The sequence below is a fragment of the Carettochelys insculpta genome, chromosome 8, assembly GCF_033958435.1.
Source record: "Carettochelys insculpta isolate YL-2023 chromosome 8, ASM3395843v1, whole genome shotgun sequence".
In the NCBI taxonomy this organism is placed as follows: domain Eukaryota; kingdom Metazoa; phylum Chordata; order Testudines; family Carettochelyidae; genus Carettochelys; species Carettochelys insculpta.
In genome coordinates, this window is record NC_134144.1 from 64,933,586 (window position 1) to 64,957,211 (window position 23,626).

General features: G+C 42.6%; 1 protein-coding gene across 3 annotated transcripts in view; it reads left to right on the forward strand.

The window, feature by feature from the left end:
- The window catches only part of MYLK (myosin light chain kinase), a 309,641-nt gene that overhangs the window by 69,053 nt on the left and 216,962 nt on the right, over positions 1 to 23,626 (forward strand). For 2 of the 3 annotated variants that reach the window (XM_075000995.1, XM_075000997.1), the window contains exon 1: positions 18,513 to 18,557. The exons of the other annotated variant lie outside the window; for it this stretch is intronic. The gene's annotated coding sequence lies outside the window, so the exon portion shown is untranslated. Of the gene's footprint in view, positions 1 to 18,512; positions 18,558 to 23,626 lie in introns of those variants that run through there. 3 annotated transcript variants of the gene reach the window in all.

Below are 23,626 nucleotides of genomic sequence, written 5' to 3' on the forward strand. Positions count from 1 at the left end.
GTGACTTAGTATTTTGGCTTTCAGAGGTAAGTAGCAGGCCAATAGGGAACCCTTGAGAGAGAAACATTTGCTGATATTTGGCTAATTATTCCTAGACTGATTTAGTGCCATAAGGCAACACAACCACATATTACATTATCTTTGCTACCCTCTCTCTTTGCTTTCACCCTTTGTGCCCGAAGTCTGAAGAGAGAGGACTTGATTTTGAAAATGACCTGAACCAGGTTCATTTGATACAAAGTAGCCACCTGATTTGTGGGCATAACATTATTCTTAGGCATTTGGTTTCTACTTACAAGTATTTGTGCCCACAACATTCTGCCAACAATTACTCTGCACATGTAAAATTGGAAGCACCTTCTAAAAGTTGGGTCTAAGCATTCTAAGGTCATCAGACTTAGATGTTAACCACACAAGGTAGAAATATCCTAGGAATTTCCTCAGCAAAACTAGAGTACATTTTTGTAGAAACCTCTTTAGTCTTCAGTGTATTCATTTTATTTCTTCCTTACTGGTTCTGGATATTGGTTAACCTACTGTGTGCCTTTCATTATACCTTGAAGCAAATGTTAGTCTTCTAGAAATCTCCCCACAAAGAAATGAGCTCTTGTGCAAACCTGAGCCAACTCATCTTTTCCAAATGCTTTATATTTTCTGCAACTCTTTTGAGAAATGAATCCAGTATCCTACTCTTAGGTTTTGTCCCGCCTCCTCCCCCCTTCCAAAATTCCTGGTGCTGATTTCCAGATTTACTTTGTGGCAATTTTGTCTCAGGTCAGATTTTTGTTTTGCACACTTCTTGTTCCAGTTTGAAATTAATGATTTTTTTTTTTTGGGTCTCATCATCATAAACAACCATGGGTTCAGGGCCTATTGGTGTCCGATGGCACCCTCGCTATTTCCGTCCATCTTTCCCTCTCCAGTATAGTATGGCTCAGTTTCTGTTGACTAGCTCCACACCAATCTGCTATATTATCTACCCATTCTCCATGGAGTCTTCATCTCCTGTTCGAGCCATCCATTAAGAATACCACGGTCTTGACTTTTCTTTCATCATTCCTTCTGCAGATATGCCTGAATAGCTGTAACTTCCATTGTATAACCTTCTGCAGTAGGTTCTCTTGAAGCTGTTTCTTCCTATATAATTTCTCATTGGTGACCTTCTGTATCTATCCTATTCTCAGGATCTTTCTATAACAACTTCTGTCAAATGCCAATATCCTTCTCTTTGACTCTTTCGTTATCATCCATGTCTCACATCCGTATAACATGCTGCTGAATACAAACATTTAAGACACTCGGCTTCATTCCTAAGCTAATCACTTTGCTTTTCCATATATTATCCATCACCTTCAAACTGGATCTTGCTTTCGCTAGTTTCTGTTTCCTTCTTACAGTCTAGATCATACATCATGTTGCTCCCCAGATACATTCAGGTTTTTCCTGTCACCAGAGATCAAATTCTTTTTGGAGCTACAGAGGAATAGATATGCATTTGATGGCCTTCCCAAACCTTACAGTGTTACTGCAACTTTTCTAATCACATTAGTAGAAAGTTATTGATAATACCTTAACATTTCTACATTTCCTTGTGACATATTCAGGTTAATTACAGGCCTTGTGCTCATTGTGTTCTTTTAGGTTTGGGCTTTATGCAGTTATTCAGTTAAAAATAGAAGGCCAAAACTTTCATATGCAGATTTTGGGTGTCTTCATTCTTGGATGCCCAAATGGAGACCTTTTAGAAGGGCTTGAATTTCAGAGTGTGCTGATCACCCACTCTGAAAATCAGGCTTCTTTAAAGTGTCTGAAGCTGGATCCCCAAAATCATTAGCCACTTTTGAAAGTCTGGTGTGATACATATAGACACTTGTTCCCTGTATCTTGCCTTTTTTGGCTATAGCACCTTGAAAAAGAGGGGAGGAACATCAATCCAGTCATATCAGTGCAAACCCCTGATAATCATAACACACAAACTGATTTACTGAGTGCTTTTATCTGTTTAGCCTAATGCAGTATAAGAACACGTCTAAGGTGCCATGAGTTAGCACTAGGAGGTTATCCCCACTATAGCTAGATTAATCTTTAAATGATCTGAGCTACACTGATGCACTGCTGATGTAGGCATCCCTCAGTTTATTCAGATATGCCGAAGGAAAGGAGAGAGTTGGGAGCATGGACGGTACACAAATTAATAGCCTGTTGTGACATTTTTTCACCTGCTGTTGTTATATGGCACACTCAAAATTGCTGTCCCTGAGTTTAGAGCATATAAGATGCATGAATGAGTCTAACAGCAGTTTGAATATCGTCGTTTCCTTGATGGAGTCACTTTCCATTGTTGTTGTTTTCATGGGTCTTTCCTACAGCAACAGATTTTTAAATTTAAGAGGAAAAAAAAGCTGTAAAACAGAAACTTGGGTATTTTGGAGGCAGGTGTAGAATCTGAAACAACTTTTACCTTCTTGTTTGGGAAACTGACTTAATTTCAAGTTGACAGGTGTCCCTGTCAGGGACCTAGTCTGTAGATATAAAGCAGAATTAAAGGCGACAGCTGTAAGGCTTTAATTGAGATGTTCTCGGATTCCAGACACGTTTGTACAGACTGATTGTCATTGGCTGGGGAACCATAATGTTTAATGAGTATAATTATACTGGGAGGCTCTTGTAAACAAAGAGCATATGTGGGATATAGATCCCAATTCATTTTCATTGAAGTTAGTAGGTTGTTTTTTTTTCCACTGACTGGATTGGACTGAGCCAACAGTAGAATAATGTCCAACTGAAAGAGCAGATTGCTTATATTCAAGTTAATTCGTGTTCTCCCTTCATCCCAAACTGGTTAATGGAATAAATTGGGTAGGGTGATGCTAAATTTTAGCACAAAAAAACTCAGACAAATGCATTGTTCCACTAGGGGAAATTTAAGCAGTTACATTTACAAAAGTTATTTTAAAGACTTCAAAAACAAGAAGCAGTCATGCTTGCAGCATTCCCTGTAAGCTGAGAGCTTGGGTGGATGCCCTGGAGACATTCAGGAGCCACACTGCTAATTAGCAGAGTGTTCACAGCCACCCACAGTGGGCAACGTATATTTCTATTGTTGGTGCACCTCTGCATATGCCTTCGTAGAAATAACAAAATTTATTCCAGTCATGGATGGAAGAAATTAGAGGGCACATTGCCTGCTTATTATTTTTAAAGTTACAGATGAACACAGCTACCCCTCTGAGATGGAGGCTGCATCTACACTACAGTTCTGTTTCGAAAGAACATCCTCCGAAGTGGAGCGTCCACACGCGCACCATTGGGGACCAAAGGTTCGGTCTGTTCTTTCAAAAGGCCTCCAGCACAATTTCGAAAGAGAGTGTCCACACATACCAGGACGATCTTTCGAAAGAGCAGGAGCAGGAAGCACCACAGGCAGGGTCGCGTGGCAGCTGAGCCCTTCCGGGGCCGCTGCCTGCTGTCCCCTTAAAGGCTCCCCACCATATGCCTCAGCCTGAAAATGCTGAGGGTCAGCAACCCTGTCTCCAGGCAGAGAGCGAGAGAGAGAGACAGACCAGAGGAGGCATACCAGGCCCCCATGCACCCCAAGCAGCACCCCCCTCCATCGCAGCTGTGGCCAGTGCACTAGCCGAGCTCCAGGTGGCCACCACAATGGTCATCCTCCTGGATGCCATCCTTAGAGCGCAGTGTCCCCAGCCGGTCCTCTGGGGCATCTGCTGGCCGTGGAGATTCCCCTCAAGCAGCGACTGCTGGAACCAGCTCGTTCTGGAGGACTGGGGCGACGACTGGTGGCTACAGAACTTCAGGATGACCAAGGGGACGTTCATGGAGCTGTGCCACTGGCTTGCTGCCCCAGCCCTCCAGCACCGGGGGACGCACCTGAGGCCAGCGCTCCACCTGCAGAAAAGAGTGGCCATCGCCCTGTGGAAGTTGGCCACCCTGGACACTTACCGATCAGTCAGCCACCAGTTCGGGTATGCACAGTACATACCTGGGGTTCCCTCCAGGAACTCGGGCGAGGAGTGATCCGAGGGGGCCAGGCTGGATGGGCCCGAGGGAACTTTGCTGACAAGGGCCCCCTCGCTCAAGCCCTTATCATCACTGGTATCCGGGATCTGTGGTGGGTGCCTGGGGGTGACCAGTGGTCTGGGGTGGTCCTCTCCCTTGGTCCCTGTCCCCTCCAGCTCCCTCTCCATTGGAGGGTCCACTGCATCAAAGAACATGGCCAGGAGTGCCACCTCCTTGGACCCAAGGAGGCGGTCCAGTTGTTTAAAGTAGGTGCAGCCGGTGGGTGCTGCCCCTGACTGCCCGGCCGTGTCCCGAGCCTGACAGCAGCCCTGCTGGAGCTCCTTCACTTTGGACCTCACCTGGTCTGGGGTCCAGGTGTGGTGACCCTGGCCGGTGAGGCCCTTGATGAGGCACTCAAACACAGCCGTGTGTCAGCGCCAGATCCCCGTCTGCTGCAGGACCACCTCATCTGCCCAGAGGGTGAGGAGGTCCTGCAGCTTGGTGTCAGTCCAGGAGGGGGCCCAGCACTTCAGGGGCTGGCTTCCCTCCTGGGAGGGCTCCCTGGTGTCCTGGGGCGGGGGGGGGACTGGGGTGGGCGGGGGTCAGGGACGCTGGCCATGGTGCTGGGGAGGCTGGTAGGCGGACTGGAGCGTCGCCCTTGCTGGATAGCTGGGCAGCAGTGTGGGCTGCCTGCACACTCTCAGCTTCCTGCCTGAGGGTTTCTGGGAGCCTGCATCCTGAAATGCTTACGGTCATGGGAGCATAGAGCTCTGCTTGTGTTGGGAGTGGCGCCGCCACTTGCCAGCTGATCACGGCCATGGAGGACCCGCTCTTTCGAAGGAGCGGGCTATGGAGTGCCCACGCTTGCTCTCTTTCAAAAGAGGGCACTTTTCCCATCCCGGGAGCGGAGGATCCACTTCGAAAGAACAGGTGAGTTCTTTCAAAGTTAATTTCGAAAGAGTTCCATGTTGGTGTAGATGCTCCGCGGGTTCTTTCAAAAGAACTTGGTCTTCTGACCTGAATTTCGAATGTACTTGCTAGAGTAGACGCACCTTTACAGACTTTCTTTCCTGTTGAAACCAGGCACTGTGTTGGGGAGTCAAGCAGGAGGTAGGGGGAAGTTTAAAGGGGCACTTTTCAGATGTAGACTTTCAAAGGTTCAAAATGTTGCAAGGTACCTAATTGCCACTGACGATTAATAGGGTTTGAACACACAACTCAGATATGTGGCTGTGAAAATCTCTCCCAGATGTTTTATAATCTGAGATGCCAACAATCACAGTTTTAATTTTCTTCTGATGTTATATATTTGATTCACATCTGTACAAACAAATGGGCAATTTGGCTTTCCTTCTGACCTGCCCACTTTCAGTATTGGCATCTGGAATGGTTTGTCGGCATCATGTGTTAAGGGGAAGCCAATCCATGCTGGCAGGTTGACCAACAGACAGCTGGTGAATCACTTTGCTGAGGAAAAATTAAAAGAATGTTGTACAAAAATGAAGCCAGAAAGAATCAAACACTTTCTCAACTATGCCTGGCACGGAGTAGGGAGCACCGGGCCACCAGCTGCTGAAGGAGTTTCTGTTAATGCTGGCTAAATCTTGGTTATTTTTTCTTAGACGAGAGAGGTAAAGAACATAACCCAAAATCCAATGATTTTAAAAGGCCCATGAAATTCTCCAGAGGAACCTAGATGCCCACATATTTTAAAAACTAGTTGCCCCTCATCTGTCTTAACCATATGCCCCCATTGTCTTATCCACAACCATTTCCCCCTGTCTACCCTGGTATATTGTTCCTGTGAGACTAAAGTTGCTAATTTCTGTACCCTGCTGTGGTCCCCATTCACATCCTGTGGTGGTTCCTCCTACTCCTACTGCATTTCTCCTACACATTAATACCCCACCCTCTTACATACATCTGTGCCCTCTTCTCACCATAGGTTCTCTTTGTGTGGTAATGGCTTGAAACTGTAATTGGTCCTCATGTGTTGCCAGCCAGGAGAGCAGGGTTGAGAGCTGCTGATGGAAAAGATAGGGAAGCTCTGACGATACCTCTCTTGAGGTCTAGAGGCAGAATCTCCATCACTGGAGATTTTTAAGACTAGGTTAGATAAACATCTGTCAGGTGTTATTACTTACTTAGTTATTAGTTAGTCCTGCTTGAGTGCAGGGTAGTGGACTAGATGACCCCTCAAGGTTTCTCCCAGTCTTACATATCTGTGATTTTTCTATTTATCTATCTCTTCTCTCCAGCAGCTCTGTCTTATCAGGCTCTGTTCCCTCAATGACCTGCCCAGATGCCCTCTTTTAAGCCCAAATAGGATGAGCTGGTTTCTTCTCTCTCAAAGGAACAGTTACCCAGTGATACATGGGTGCACCAAAATAACTAGAGTGGAGATGTTCTGAGAGGGGGAATATGGATTTTACTTTGTATAGGAGCTCAGCCTGTGAGGTTTAGGCTGAATCAAAGCTAAAGATCAGGTTAAGATTTGGTGGTGCTTAGAATCTTACAATCAATTTCTCTCTCAAACTTTCAACACCGCAGGCTCAAAGCTCCTGGGAACAGCTGCGAGATTGCAGCATCATCCAAACCTGGAACAAGAAAATAGGTCTCTCTCAGAGTTGCAGTACAGCAGTAAGAGCAAACTTGGACCTACAAGGAACAGAAGTGGAAGGGAGTCAGTCAGTGTTCCAGCTCTGGCTCTCTTTTTGAAATAGACCTGATAGAAAATAAATAATAAGTGATTTTGACATCTGCATGTATAAAACATTGTTGAGTAAGTCTGATAGGCCCATAGTCGCGGAGGGGGTAGCCATGTTCGTCTCTTGCTTTGCAAAACCAAACCAAAACACCAAGCAGTCCTATAGCACCTTAAACACTAACAGTTTTTTTTATTAGGTAGTGAACTTTCATGGGTAGGACCTACTTCATCAGATTCTGGAGCAGAACATGTGAGTTGCTGCAAACCACTAGTTTAAAAACATAATGGTGAGTTATGTAAACCAACTCTTTAATGCAGTAAAATATTTGAGTGAAACAGGATGTGAAATAGCAAATTTATTGAAGGCATGTTTTGAGTGAGTGCGTCCCATCTCTTTCCTCCAGCCTGAAATGCAACCTGTGTTAAACTGCTTATGGAAGTGAATGCTTTGTGAGCTTGGATCTAAACAGGATTAGAAGAAATTCCTCTAGTCTCCCTCATTATGGCAAAGCACTGATGCTGTTAATGTCCTGTGTGGTTTTTCATATGATAAATAATACATTTCAGGGTTGCTGCTGCCTTTCCATAGTTAAGTTTGTGTGCTGTACAGGGTAATGTGCTTCTGCATGAGCTATACCTGGTGTGCTTTGTCTGGTGGAGTCTATACTCCGAATTTAATATATGGTATTGTGAGAAGTCTGATGACAAGAGAGAAGGTAAATCCAGGCAGCAAAGGAATTAAGTAAATCTTCTTCTCCAGGCAAGAGTAGGTAAATAATTACAAGTTTATGTTCAACAGTTTGATAATTGGTTGAAATGGTACTATTTGTAACGCCAACGGGTGGAACTGAATCTGGAACCTCTGGAGCTTGCATTTGCCTCATCTCAAGCAGGGGCGGGGTGGGGCGGAAATAGACCAGAAAGGAAGTGCCTTGCTGCCTGAGACACATTCAGGATTACAGACAGCATTGAGCCAAATCAATCAGAGACCAGTTTGCCCTCCTAACAATGTCTTAGGGCATGAGAGTTTATATCCTTAGTAAATGTTTCCTGGCTAAAATAGCTGTGGATGTTCTTATCATGTCTATATGAATCCTACTAACTGCTTGGTCTCAATGGCATCTTGAGTTCTGCAAATTACTTCTTCTCTCTGTTTAAAAGCAAAATTATGTGACTGTTTTAAAGAGCTGATCTTTAAAAAAACAAAAACAAAAACAAAAAAAACCTACATAAACACCTGCCAGCTTAGAAGACATTATAGATCTGGCTTGTAAACTCTTCAGCCAGGATCTGTTTCTGTTTATTTTATAGCTTGCCACCGTCAGGGTTTGAGAAAGAAGAAATTATCACTGTTTGCTCTGGAATAGGGAATGCGTATTTGGTTTGCATGTGTGAGCACAATTGTGCCCAGAAAATATACACTGGCAAGAGGAGCTTATGGGCTTACTCTTATGGAGACAGATAAAATCTCACATTGAATGCAAGTCTGTGCTAAATTCCTCCTTGTACAAAACAGCTATTCACAGAATAGCAGTGACTCTCTTTAAATCAAGAGCATGGTTTCTTTTCTCTTAAATACAACAGGGTCTCAATTTTCACGAACCCAAGGTTTGCAAATTCAACTATTCGCAAGCGGCTGATTCCCCAGGACTCCAGGGCACGGAGTGCTGGCAGATGCCGCTTCCCCAGGGGCCATGGGCAGGAGCACCAGCAGCTGGGGGCTGCCATATTCGTGAAATTCAACATTCACGAGGGTTCTCAACGCAGAACCCTTGCGAATGTTGAGGCCCTACTGTATTCACAGTATAACCTCATACCTCGTGACATTTACTCAGGGCCCAGTCCATATCACATGGAAAACAAGGGGGTCTTTCCCATGATTTGCTGGCATTCACAGACCTGAGCCCCTTTTATGTGTTGACTATGAACTGTGCAAAACTTGGGGGTCTCTCCCCCAAAATGGAAGAAATTTGGCAGACTTGACTCTGTTTCTCTTTGCATCCCTTGGCTGTCTTTGAAACCAAAACTTAAACTGGATGCAAGTCCCAGGCCTATTTTAACCAAAGAAAATATTTCCATGACCCACCCTTTGTAAAGGTCTGTAGTCCAAGCACTATGGAAGTGGGCAATAGGAACTGATCGTTTGAGTGGGACCAAGGAAAAACATTGCTGGTTTTTGATGACTTTGTGAAACATAGAAACTGAAATTAATCTGTATCCAGAGTTTGAAGACAAAATCTGTTTGGCTGTTCAGATAAGAAGCTGCAAATGACATATATTCAACATTCCAGAATCCTGTATCCCTAAGTCCTTTATCACCCTCACGTATCTAAATCCATGAGTTCATCAGAAGAAAAGGAGGCAGTTCGGTAGTGTAGCTTGTCTTCCCCTTGATAAAATGCATCTTTTCACATTAGTAGTCAGAATTCAAAGACGTTCAGGAGGCCTTATGATAACGGTATCTGTGAGCCACAATGCTGTCTGCTATCCTAAACCCAATTTATGGCTTTACTGGAAACATCTGGAATAGACTTCATTTTGTTTAGAGTATAATTCTCTCTCTCTTAGCATTTTGACCTTCTGCCTCAAAGGATATAGCTGTATCCTGGATCAGCAAGCAATGCTTGCTTTGGGGCTTCTTGCTGGGACAACTTGTACTGTTTGGGGGGTGGGGAAAGGGGGGTTAAAAGATAAATGACCTTCTGAGGATGTTAGCTAGCACTAATCTTAGTTCATTTGTGCTAATCTTTTTTGCCATAAACAGCCTGAAATCTGGTAACCTAGATTTAGTTGCAGCAAAAGATTTGTGGATCAGATAAGGGTGCTTCTAGGTACATTCCTCCTCTGATTTTTTTTCTTCTCGCCATTCCTTCTTACAGTGTAGCAGAAGGGAAATTTTGCAACATAAACTCAGGAAAGGCAGCCTTCCTAAAAATGATTTAGCAAAGAAAACTGCGTAACATAGGAGGCAGTGATCAGCATCAGATTTGGTGTCGGTTTGTTTTCCTGCCTTGCAAATTGGATGTCTTGTTGGCTCAGCTTGTTAAAACTGAAGCAAGTCGAGGCAATCAGAACAGCTATTGTATGTGTTCACAAGAGTTAGAAAATCCTCAGGCAGCTTCTTTTCTAAAGTTGCCTTTTTAAGCTTAACATTTAGTTTGTTCGTAAAGTAATGCAGAAGAGGGGTAATGTTTGCATAAGAAACTTTTATAGATTGCTTACATCAAAAGGAAAAACAAGACATTTTGGGGCTGAAGGAAGTCTAGCATATATGACTTCCCAGGTCCTTTCCAGTTCTGTGAGATGTGTGTGTATCTCCATATTTCTCAGCAGCATTCCAAAATGACTATCTAAGTGCTATGGAGAGGCAGCATACTCTAATAAGGTGTGAAACTGGGCTCAGGCACCCAAGATCCAGTATTCTGTCTTGCTGGGCAACATTGGGCAAGTCATTAACTCTCTATCTGTCTTCCCCAGGTGTAAATGAGAAAATAGATAGGCCTTGGAAAAATTGTTTCACAGCTACTTGCTGCAGGATTAAATCTAGTTGTCAGGGTGGAAAAATACATTAGCTGTTACACAGCCCTGCAGTTTGAAGGATAGTACCTTCAACAGAAAGTGGTGGGAACTGACAGGGGAAAGACTCCTATTTGCCCTGTGGGTGTGAGTGGAATTTTTTAAAGCCCTGCTGACTTAATCCCTTTAGAGAGTTGATGTGGTTAGTACACGCCTAAAGAACATCTGAAGTTAAAAACCCTGCTGTAACAAAGAATTTAGGATGTATGTGTGCTATGTCCTTCTAAGGATAGAATAAGATCCTCTTATCTCTTAGGCTGGCTCTATATGGCTACTACAGTCAGGGGAGATTCTTCTTTGGCTGAAATGGTGGGCCAAGTGTTTATAGAACAGGAGGATCCTCATTCTCTCCTCACTGCCACTGTGATGCTCTGACTGGCCATGATGTGCAGCATAGTGACAGCAAAAAAAGTTTCTAGAAGACTGTAAATTAAAATATTTCTTAGCTTGTAATCACTGAGTCGAAACAAACATCTTGCATCCCCTAATAAATGTAAATTGTACACAGTCAGTAGCCCCTGACCCGAAAAAAGATTCCCCACCCCTGCCCTAAACCCTTGACTAGCCTTCCTCTGTGAGTCGTAGGCCATTAATGTGTGTGATAAGTCTTTAAGACACTCAGGTGGAAGGTGCTATTTAAATGCTAAGTACTGCTATTATTAAAGCAGTTTATGGGGCTTAGGTCAGGTGAGCTTTACAGCTTGAAGCCAGAGCCCTGGCTGCAAATCTCACTTTGTGTGTGCAGGACTTGTATCATGCTCTTATCTGCTTTTATTGAATTACCCTAGCCCTATACACATTACAAGGCTGTGAGTGGGACTTTTAGCCATCCTATAGAATCCTGAGCCACAGACTTCCAAAGGTTTCAGAAAGGTTCCTGACTCTCCCCATGCAACTGAGATTTCTAACTATAGATGTGATCTGTTGTGAACAGGCTGATGGCAAATGAACAGGAGATGAGCAAAACAAACATTCTGAATAGTCTCAACAGCTGTGCAAGATTGACCTGAACATCCTGTATATAACCTAATATATCCATAGTGTTCTTCAGGGTTTCTACGTCATGGTCCTCGTTTGTAGTAGCTGACCAAATGACCAGCACCAGCAAATTGTTTACTTAGATGCAGAGGCTGGTTAGAAGAGTGTGTCATACTCCTCTGTATCAGCATCAGGTAATTGCCTAGATTTTGAGGAAGTCTGACCCCAGATCTGATTTTTGTGGCTTGTTTATGTTTCTGTAAGAGATTCAATTTCAAGCAGCCTCCTGCATCCAAATGTCCTGTGTGTGTTTGTAACACAAAGCCTTCAGATGTAAAGTGCAAATTCAGTCCAAAGGCTTGTTAGTGAGATGCAAAATTTGAAGAATGGGAGAACACACCAGTCACCCTCATGGCTTTGTGTATTACAAGATTCTTCTGGTTACTATTTAAAGACTGAAAATGAAATTAGTAGAGGTTTGGGCCTGAAGTTTGGCTGATCATAGAATTAGCTGTCAGTAGAGAAATTGAGACTCATATCTAGGTTGTAATTCAAACATTTCAACATATTGAGAGGTGTGGATTGAGCTCTAGAGATTATACCTTCCTTTGCTGGAATTCTGTTGTGTCAGTAGGGTGAATCCTGGTTTCTTGTACATTGTGTATGAACTGGAACTATAATACATACTTGTGATGAGAGCATGCTGGAATCTTAAAGAAAAGCTCACCTGGTATTCTGCTTGCCCACTGAGCTTCCCTCCGTCTTCAATTTGCTGCTATAAAATAACTCTTAGGAACAGACACCACATAGAACCAGCAAAGGGCACATCACATTCACTTGCTCATTTTCCTTCTGAAGTAACAGCTGCAGAGAAGATGGATTTACTGCTTCCTCATCTGATGTTTCAGATTAAACACTCAAGGATGTCCTGAATCCTCAGATGTTGCTGCATTCTTTTAAAATACAAGTTCAGCCTTTTCTTTTTGGTCATATAAATTTAAACTTGCATTTTTTTTCCAGAAGTTGGGTTTTTGCAATGATAAAAAAAAATGTAATATGTAGAATGGTTGTATGATGAAATAGTATGCATGCAAATGTCTCTATATGTGTACTTATTTTGTATGTCTTCCTTTCCACTGAAACCCTATGTGGTTATTATAGCAATAAATAATTAAAGCATGGCTTCCCAAACTGGGGGGGGCATGTCCCCTGAGGGGGCCTGAAGAAATTCCGGGGGGGTGTGAGGCGACCCAGCCCCTCCCTGCCTTCATTCTCTGCACCCAAAGAAAGAGCCAGCCTTTGCTTCTGGCTCTCAGCCCCTGCTATTTTATGTGGATGACCCGGTGCAGCTACTATAAGAACCAGGCAGCTGGTGAAGACCCACGTGGACCTAGCTGCCTCCTGCAATGGTGATTTGATTGTGGGGTGAACCGGGAGGGGGAGGAGGAGGAGGATGGGGTTAGATGAGGGGCTGGGGATGGGGTAAGATCAGGGACCAGTGGTGCCTGGCTTTGTGAGAGGGGAAGGGTCAGGCAAGTGGCTTGCAGGGCTTGTAGGGCTTGGGCTGGCAGGTGGGCGGCAGGCCCCGCCAGCATGGGGTGGTTTGGGCTGGTAGGCAAGCAGCTGGCCCCAGCAGCGTGGGGCTCGGGCGGCTGGCACATGGCTGGGGTAGGTGGCTGGTGGGCGGGCAGCTAGTCCCAGGAGTGCAGGGCTCGGGCAGGGAGCAGGCAGGCAAGTGGCTCTGGCAGTGCAGATCTCAGGTGGGTGGCTTGCACCGGCAGCTCTGATGGCTGGCTTGGGGCTCAGGCACCCACAAGGGGTCAAGCAAAACTATTTGTGCTTATTTTTAATTTTAAATAACATTTTATATCAAGCTTTTGTGTTTATTTTAAATTACAAATTGAATTTTTTGTTAAAAGAGGGGGTTGGATGATTGGTAAAAAAGAGGTGGGAGGCATGAGGGTTTCTCAAAAATCAAAAGGCGGGGCATGATACCGAAAAGTTCGGGAACCACTGACTTAAAGCTTCAGTCAGGTAGAGTCTTGTGCCAGCGGCTAAATTACAAGCTGCCTGTAGTCCCAGTGAAGTCATCCGGGCTATTTGCCTCAAGTACCGAAGTTAAGTTTGTGCTTAAACCTTTGTACGAGTGTAGCCCAAGAGTGTCCTAAGAAAGCAGTAGTGTTAACGAATTGAGGGAGGTTGCAGGAGGTTGCTGATGGTGGCTGAAAGTGAAAAACCCATGAAAAATGCACATCCTCAATAGTTGTTAATGTTGAGAGGGACAAATGGAGGGATTGGTCCACAGGGAATGACTTTCTTTGCGGTAGTATTTATTATGAAGTATGTTTACTGATTAACTCATCACAACACTACTTTAAGTAAATGTGCATTAAGTCTTTTACAACTGTCAATATACTGTGTTGTAATAAACCTGTCTCAGAACTTAATGTAGAGTAGTTTGCATCTTTTGATTCCTATTACTGCAGTTTGTCATTATGAAATTCCTCACCCAGCCATGTGGTGGCAGCATAGAGAGTTGTTAATGTCTCCAGATAAAACCTTACATTACAATATTAATTCAACTTTAACTTGCAGGTTTTATTGAAGGGGTTGGATTTCCATCCCTGCCACTGACTTGTTGTCTGAAGATGAGGACTTCACTTCACTTCAGTGCTGTGCCTGTACAGTCAGGATAATACTTATCTGCTCTTGTAGAATGCTGTGCAGTCTGTAGGTGAAGAGCTATACCTAAGAGTTGAGCGCCGCTCTTTAGCGTTTAGTTGTATTTTGTTTATGGACATTTCTATAGTGGTCAGCCCTTGATTTGGAATGCTTCACAAAAATAAAATAATTGTCTCACAGCTTAAGTAGGTAAAAAGCAGTTTAAGTAGATCACTATTTAATAGCTGCTCACTTGGAAGTGACTTACCAAAGGTCACATAGTTCCTATGTGGTGAAGCCAAGAATCAAACAGAAATCTGTTTTGAGAGGTAGGTTACATGGAAGAGGTGCATCAAGAAAGAATTTGGTAAAAGAAAGCATGGATGTTTAGCTCACCAGGGGAGGAATGGAGTAATCTTTCATCCTCCAGAAGCTCCTAATTACTGTCACCATAATGTTCTTGGCGTTTGAGATGAAAACTTCCATGCTTCTCCATAGATATTTTTGAAGTGGCACATTTCAATGGAATGATGGCACTTAGTTGTTGCCTTCTAATTCCAGTTAGAGATTGTAGTGGTATTATCTTAAAATGAGAAACCAAAGCAGTTTATAACATTTCTAATGTCCCTCTGATGCACCAGCTGGGTGAAAAGCTGTGGGACACTTGTTGCTTGTAGACTCCAAACTAAAGATTCATTGGCTTCTAGGAAGGGACATAATTCTGAGAAGAGATGGTCCTTTTCAGAAAAGCATTTGGATTGGGACTCATTTTGTAATCTACATTGAGTTTCACTTTCTGCTCACCCATTTGTGTGAGGAGGACACAAGCTATATGTGCACGTTGGTGTGGGGCAGTTAGGCAAGTAGAGTTGGTGGGACCTCATCCTGGGTTTTGAACACAGAGGATTGTCAAAAATTGTTTGCAAAACCTTTGTATCAAGGCTTGAACATACAAAGGTGTCGTCTCATTTTGTTCTCCCTGGAGTGAATGGCAGTACTATAGCACTGTAGTGGGGAAAAGGCTCAGACCCTTGGGAGTCGCTGATGATGTGATGGAAATTTGATCCTTAAAATCCTGGATTATTGGATAGGGCAGTGGTTCTCAACCAGGGATACTTGTATCCCGGGCAATACATCAACTCATTTAGATCAGTGTTTCTCGTCCTGGGGTTGGAGGATGAATTGGTGGGCAGAGAGGGGGATGGTGCATGTGCAGAAATGGCATTAAGGTGTGGCAAGTAGGGTACTTACCAGAGGTTCCATGTCACAGGGGACCCAGCAAAGCTAAGTTACATGCTTGAGTCCCATGCTGTGGGTTTCAGGCAAAGTTCACGAGTGAAATTTAAATACAATATTTATGTTCCAATTGATTTCAGAAGTAATTTCAGAGGAAAAATTAGAAAGTCAGCTTCTTTCAGTATAATGTGCTGTGACACATGTATTTTTATGTCTGATTTTGTGAGAAGTACTTTTTAAGTGAGATTGAAACTGGGAGTTACGTAAAACAAATCAGATTCCTGAAAGGGGTTTAGCAGTCTGAAAAGATTGAGAACCACTGCTGTACACTGAAATAAAAGTACAATATGTATATTCCAATTGAGAATGTAAGCAATTTTTCAGCAATAGTATGCAGTAGCACTTATGTATTTTTAAGTCTGATGTTTAAATAGTTTTTAAGAAGCATGAACGGTGGGAGTACTCAAGCCATATTGTAACCTTACCTTCATGAAAAGGATTCTATACAATATAAATCCAGAAGTATGTACAGGTTGAATCTCTCTCACCTGGCACCATTGGGACATGATCAGTGCTGGATGAAAGAATTTGTCGGGCCACAGGTGATCAATTTTGTCTAGCATATTACCCACACTTCCACTGCTTACTGGGCTCTTAGAAGACATTTAGGGTAAACTACAACTACATTACAGCACAAAACACTGAGAGCCAGGACTGGTGATTGTAAACGAACTTTACGGGACCATAGAAAATTTGGCCACACCCATGATAAGTGGTCATCCAGCTAACTAAAATCATGCCAGATTATGGATGCTGCCAGATGAGAGTTCTGGATTAGAGAAGTTCAACCTTTACTACATCATAAGGCTTGGCTAAGTACAAACAGTTTGTTCTCAAATTTTAGGTCCTGAATTGTACCTGTAAAATATCCATACTTATCTGCACTGATATGTACTTATAGTAACAGAGAGAGAGCCATGCTAGTCTATATACTATCAAAACAAAAAAGCAGTCCAGTAGCACTTTAAAGACTAACAAAATAATTTGTGAGGTGATGAGCTTTCGGGGGACAGACCCACTGCTTCAGATCACACACTTTGGTCCGAAGAAGTGGATCTGTCCCCTGAATGCTCATCACGTCATAAATTATTTTGTTAGTCTTTAAAGTGCTGCTGGACTGCTTTTTTGTTTCAATAGGTACTTATGTGTGCAAACAGCTTGTCATGGGCAAAAATACCACTTTACATTCTGCTCTGAGCAAACAGTAGCTGTGCTGCTGTAAGAACTAAATCTGACTCAAACTTCCAGTTGGCCTTCCCATGCTCTCCATTTCTCCAGGGTGAAAGGACGCATTATTGGACCCTTACCCAGAGCAGCACACTTCTCCCACTGTACTGGCACAGGTAGTATTCCATAGTGTGTGGTGCGGGGCATGGGGGCATGAACCAAGGCTCTGCCTTGTTCCTTCATCCTCCACCCATCTCATCACAAAAAGAAAATTCTGGCTCCGTGGTGGCTACTTCCTCTAGTGCTGCTACTAAGAGCCAAAATAAGAGACTAAAGGAATCCCTCATGCTCCTTTACACCTGTAGGGATTGCATAGGACTACACCAGCAGTCTGCAATCAAAATAGCAAAAAGAGACATTTTCTTTAATTTGGTAAAAAACTCAATAATTGAAGAGCTGCAATGCTTGTGAATAAAACTTTATTAGCAACACAATCAAAACACAGATACAGTATCATATCCCACAGTGCGCTGCACATGTTAAAGGGGGAGTTATCCCAAGTTTCAAGATCACATTGTTTGCTATTTAGGTATGAATTGTTAATTGTTGGGCTTTTAGCTGTTCACTGTTTATCAATTAATAATCAGGAGAGAGGGGTTTTTTTATTTTTAAACTTGTAATTATAGCATTTGGAGCCACAAAGAGGTCTTTAAAGAGCCACATGCAGCTCTGGAGCTGCAGGTTGCACTCCCCCCGGACTAGACTATGGCATATGGGTGTAAATACTTGTACAGAGCTGTTGGTTTTGTGTGTGTGTGTGTATATATATATATATATATATATATATATATATATATATATAGTACATTTGTGTGCATAGAGCAGTTGTAGGAGCATCTTACCCAACAGGTAGGGTGACCATCTGGCCCAGGCTGGGTGAAGGAGTCCTGTATTTCAGGCACTAAAAAGGCCCTACTTATTTTTAAAAGGGGGCTAAGTGTCTAGTATTTGCACCCCACTCACCCCCCCCAGCTGACCTTTTACCCTACCAGGTGCACAGGCAGAGCTGTTGGCCAGAGAGCATGTACTGTACGCAAGTATGTGCTCTCCAGCCACAGGAAGAGGGAGCCAGAAGGAAGCCCTGAAAAGACTGGAGCTTTTTCCTGTCTCCCCGAGGCTCAGGGAAGCTGGTTGGAGCCCGGGAGCCACTGCCACCTCCTTCCCCGCTCCATGAGGCGTGGGAAGCAGGGAGCCCACTGGCATGGCTGATGCCCAGTTTCTGGCTCCCCTCATGTTGGGGGAGCTGGGAGGAGCACAAGCACCACTGCTGCTTCCTTCCTGGCTCCCCGAGGCATGGGGCAGCCCTTGGCAGCCGCATCTGGGGAACCCCACTCCATATCTCCCTGTCTCACATATGGGATAGGGAGAGATGGTCACCCTCAAACAAAAAGGTGTGCTAAACTTGGTTTTGTTGGGTAAGGGATCCTTGTAGTCTGTAAAGCCGCCCCTTACAGATCAAGTAGAACTCCACCGAACTGAGTTAAGATAAAGGATGAATTTATTTTGACAAAATACCTTCATGTTTTTTAAAAGTCTTAAATTAAAAGTACCTTACTGTGAACCTTATGCTCATCCGTGCACTTTTCACTCAGTGTATGGGTCTTACGCAGCCCCTCTCCCCTTAGCATAGCATCTGAGTGCCTTACAGTCTATAATGTAGTTATCCTTGCAGCATCCTTATGTGGTAGGGAATTATCCTCCCCATTTTACAGTTAAGGCACTGAGGCACAGAAGGTGACTTATCTAAGTCTTTCCTGCAGCAGAGAAGTGATCTAGGTCTCAAGCAAATGTTCTAACCACTGAACTAATCCTCTCACTTCGTTTCCTCAGGGACTCGACAAAAATGCTCTGCAGATTAGAGCATCAGTGGTTCAAAGGTTTCTGAGGGCACCCAGGTTAAAATAACAGAAGGCTGAACACAGTAAATGTCCTGCCTTCGTGCTGAGTTGCAACATCAGTGACTGAAGTCAATTGCAGGCTTTGATTTCCTCTCTCTCATGCACACACCCTCCCTTTCTCATTTCACTTCTGAGTCGGAGAACGGACTTGGGAAAAGGGAGATAGCATAATTGTACGGCTATGTAGAAAGCTGTTGGTAAGTATTTACTTATATAAAATATGTAGACGAGAGAGACTACTAAGTGGCTATTTTAGCATTTGTTTTTCTTGGTTTATTTTTATAACCAGACTGTTGAGTGACAGATTTGTTCCCAGGAGAAAATGTTTGAAACACATTTGTCTGCCTGGGTATTAAAGAGATTAGAGTTCACACTGTGAGAATTTGTCAGGATTTATGTACTTTGTAGACAGGATTAAGAATAAAGAAAATCTAGAATAGAAATGTTGCTTAGCTGCATCTCCTGCTACGTACCAAAGTTTCCATGCTGTGTATTTTTTTTATTATATAGTTCCTATTGCAGCTTTTAGTTACAGCAAGTTTTGTTTTAAAGACTGCAGTCTAGCTGTAAAAACCAGGTGAAATGAAATGATCACCGTCCATCTAGAATTCCTGGAATCCTATTTAGTGGTAAGTTTTTTCTCCATAGTTTAAGAATGGGGTTTGGGGGATAATCTGCCATTCTAGACAGCTGCTAAAATAAGAGGATTTTTAAAATACTCATATCATAACATTCAGTGATCTCCATTGCATTTGTCCTGATTTGTTCTGCCTGCCAAATTCTAACTAATACTGGATGAGCTGAGTTGATCTCTGAATTATGTTTGTCTAAAAGCAGCGCAGAGATGATATTTTGACAGAAATTCCAAGAATGCCTATAATGTGAAATTATTTATTTGGGGGAACATTATTATTATTTGCTAGGCAAAATATTTCCTAATGAGCCACTAGAAAAGGCTTTAAATTGAAGAGCGCATTAAACTCAAACTGCTAAATGTGGCTGATGAGTAGCTGCTATAAGATTGCCTGTACTAGTTTATAAGTTCATAATCTTTGGTGAACATAATGTTCGTCCCCTTTAAACACTATATTAAGAAAAACTTCAATCCACTTTTTATTTTTAAACCAGATGTGTCATAAAGCAGAAAAATACTCTTATTTGACTCAGTGGTTCACACTAATGCCATGGTATTTGGCATGAACCTGTTGATTGCATTTGGCACTATGCCAAGATACACAAAGTAGGTAGCAGTGAGGATAAAATGGTTCTTATTAGGTTTTTTCGGTTTTTATTAATGTCTTAAAAACATTTCCAGGGCTTGACACAAAAGTCACTGATACCAGCTGTAAGATATCTGGGGGAAGTCTGATCAGTCCCATTCAGAGCCTTTGATTTGAGTATCAAGTATAGGGCCTTACCAAATTCATGGTCCATGTTGGTCAATGTCATGGTCACAGGATCTTTAAAATTGTAAATTTCGTTGTTAGAGCTATTTAAATTACTACCTTTACTTCTGGGCTGGTGGTGTTGGTGGTGCTGCCTTCAGAGCTTATCAGCTAGATAGTGGCAGGTGGTGGCCAGAAGCCTGCTTTGAAGGAGGCTGTCACCAACAGTTTGACAGAAGTAAGAGTGGCATGATGTGGTCTTGCCACATTTACTTTTGTGATGCTGCTGGCAAGATGCTTCAGATCTGAAAAAGTGGGTGTGTCCCACGAAAGCTCATCATCTAATAAGTAATTTTGTTAGTCTTTATAGTGCTACAGGACTGCTGTTTTGTTTTGTTAGATTTCATGGGTGGCATACCAGATTTCATGATCTGCTATGTGCTTTTCCTGGTTGTGAATTAGGTGGGACTCTAACCATCCATGTGCGGAGTGGTTTTAATTAATTTCCTTCTGTGATTTGCACACAGCAGTGTGTTATACCCATGTGGAAACAATTGCTTCTGAAACATTTTGTTCCCATAAAGTAGTCTGAGGGTCACTCAAAATATTTAAATACCATACAGTACGTGCGTGATCGTTTGAAGCTTGGTGCGGACAGAGAAGGAGAGGCTGCTGCTGGTGTTTAGGGCATTCATTTGGAATGTGGGAGACCCAAGTCCAAAACTGGGACAGTTTCAAGGGGAGGGAGTTGAGAGAGAGAGAGAGAGAGACACCAGAATATTATATAGTACAGTGATTTGGGCATTTGTATGGGTAGGGACAGATATGAATCGAGATCCTTACTCCACAGGGAGAATTTAAACACATCGCATGATACAAGTATGCAACTACTGGTTCAGCTTCATTTCACCCAAAATGATTTTTTGGATTTTTCCATTAGCAGAAAATTCCCCAAAAATTCATTGTCAGTTTGACTAGCTCCAATTTCCCTCCCCCACCCCTTTTTTTTCCCCTGCAGATCTACCGGGAAATCAAAAAATCAATTGTTCATCCAGCTCTACTTTGGGTTTATACTAGTGTATGTTGAGAGGAAGTGGATCCAATTCCAATTTTTAAATATTGTGAGGCTGAGATTCTTGCTTTATAATATAGCTGTGCGGGCAAATGAACAGCAATATCTTCAAGACCAAGACTTTTTTTTTTCAGTGTGAAAATACTAGAACACTGGTGCTATGAAAATGGTGTCTTGTGTTCCTGGCCTGGGCTGATGCTCAATAGCCAGCTGATTGGTTGATCAACTCTGCAGCATACATCTGTTACACTGTTTGGTTAAGCATGGGTTTTAGGCTTGGTCTTTCAGAAGGGCTTGGCAATCAGGAAGATGTGTGTATGCTGAGACATGAAGACCATCCGGAGAAAAGAGAGATTCAAAAAAACAATACTAGGAAAGAGGATGATGGGGAGGAAAATGAAGGTGATCAACATAAAACAGGATTTGGGCCACTTATGAAAATGAAATGAGGAATAACTGATACAAAGTAGCACCTAACTGAATATTACATGCTGCATCAACAAAGCACTCTACATATGGATGGTACAATATGGTGTTGTTTTTCTTTGCTTTTTAAAATGATTTCATTTATATGTGTGTAACCAGTATCGGCCAGATTCTGCATTCATTTATAATTGTGTAAATGTGGTGAAGTTCCATTGTCATCCTGCATGTTGGTCTGGAATTCTATAGGTGAGACAAAGTAGATTTTGGACCTGCATATATTTCATTAATGTGAAGCAAGTTTTTAAAAAAGAAAGTTCTCTCTTGCCATTCAGACAATGTATAGGTCTTTAAAATTATGCTAGTGATGACTATATTTTCATGCTTGCTTGCTTGCTTTCTGTTTGGCATGTTTTCTTGCTCTGTGGGCCTAACATAGAACTCAGTACCTTTCAAGACTGGGCTCTTATGGTACAACAAAAAGTCAACTGGCATTTTAAACAGGACAGGACAGAGCAGTGGAGAATACAACATTATGAATAATAGTGTGATGAAGGAATGGAGTGGACCTCATGAGCTAAGTATCAGAGAGGTAGCTGTGTTAGTCTGTCTTCGAGAACGACAAGTCCTGTGGCACCTTTATAGACTAACAAACGAAATGCATCTGATGAAGTGGGTCTTTGCCCACGGAAGCTTATGCTCCAGAATATCTGTTAGTCTATGAGGTGCCATAGGACGACTTGTTGTTCTCATGAGCTAAGGTCATACATGAGGTAACTCCGTTATCTTTAGTCGAGTTACAGGAGGAATGAATTTGGCCTGTTAAGGTTTTTTTGGGGTGGTAGTGGGGGGTTTGCCCCTATTCCTTTGATATAGAAGACATTCCAGTAATGGATCTTAATCTTTGCCCAAACAATGGCCCACTGCAAAAAGTCTACAGTTCCTCTGGTCTGTTTTTGTATCCTTCTCAGGAATGAGAAGCTATTGTCAAAGAAACAATTTTGTGAAAGAAAATCACTTCACCAAAAGAAACAGTACTAAAACTTGGTCTTCAGAGTGTTCTGATTGATTACTCTGTCCTGCTAATTTATTCAGGATGAGCACAAGCCATAGTCCAATAAATCTGACTGTCTACTTATGGAATAAGGACCTACTTCTGAGTAAGGGTGGTTTGAATCTGGCACTTTATGTATAATTTGTTTTCCCGGACAAGTCTTCGAGTTTTTTCTTTTGTGGCTCTGCAGACACTAGTTGTTTACATGAAACTGGATGGTTGTAAGTAAAATCTAATGAGCTGGAGTGACCTCGGTTGTGGCTCATCTTATTACTGTGGAATAATAATGATCAAAACCTTCAGTACGTATAAGCTATTCTGACACCTTTACATTTCCTACTTGATCTCCTAAGGATTTCTCCATCCCTAAGGCCTGTTAATAAGCTCAACATCTGTTCATTGCTTTTAGCACAATCCTTTATTGGTTTAGAACCAGTTATATCATTAGGGAGTGGTTACTGGCAGATTTCCCTTTGTAAAACTGGTCCAGTGGTTTAGTGTTGTTTTATTCTTAAAGTGGGTACTTAATCATGCATTTTACAGAATTGCTTCTATTGAAAGTATAGATCCATATTCCGTTCTCATTTGAATTGGCGAAAATTCTGAATAAGTCAACTGCAATCAAAGGATTTACTTTAGAATTTATTCTGGTATAAATGAGGGCTGAAGTTGTAGCATAATTGATTTTTCAGCATGATTAAAGTTGAAATATTCCTCTTTATATGTAGATCTGAAGTATTACAGTGTTAGAAATCATAGGATTTTCTTTTACAGTATCTTCAGATATGTATACACAGGTTGAACCTCTCTTGTCTGGCATCCTTGGGACCTGACCCATGCTGGTTGGGAGGTCAATATTGTCTAGCACACTACCAACACTTCCACTGCTCACTGAGCTCTTAGAAGACATTTAGGAGTAAATTGCTGCTACATAACCGCACAGAACACTGGGAGCCAGAACTGGTGACTATAAATAAACTTTATGGGACCATGGGAAACTTGGCCACACCCATGATAAGAGGTCATCCAGCAAACTAAATCATGCCAGATGATGGAGTTTTGCCAGATGAAAGAGTTCCAGATTGGAGATGTTCAAGCTGTACGACCATAAGAACTGCCACAACAGAGTGTATCAATCATCTATGCTGTGCGGTTTCTTAGACTTGCCAAAACCAAGGGAGATTTAGGTATAACTCCCTTTTTCTGACATGCGCAGGCACCCAATCTGATAGTTGGACAGAGGTTTCTTCTTAACCACAACTGCTGATTTTTAAAGCACTGTGATTTGGTTATTAGTGGTACTTGAATTACTGTGTTCATGAAATCACAAAT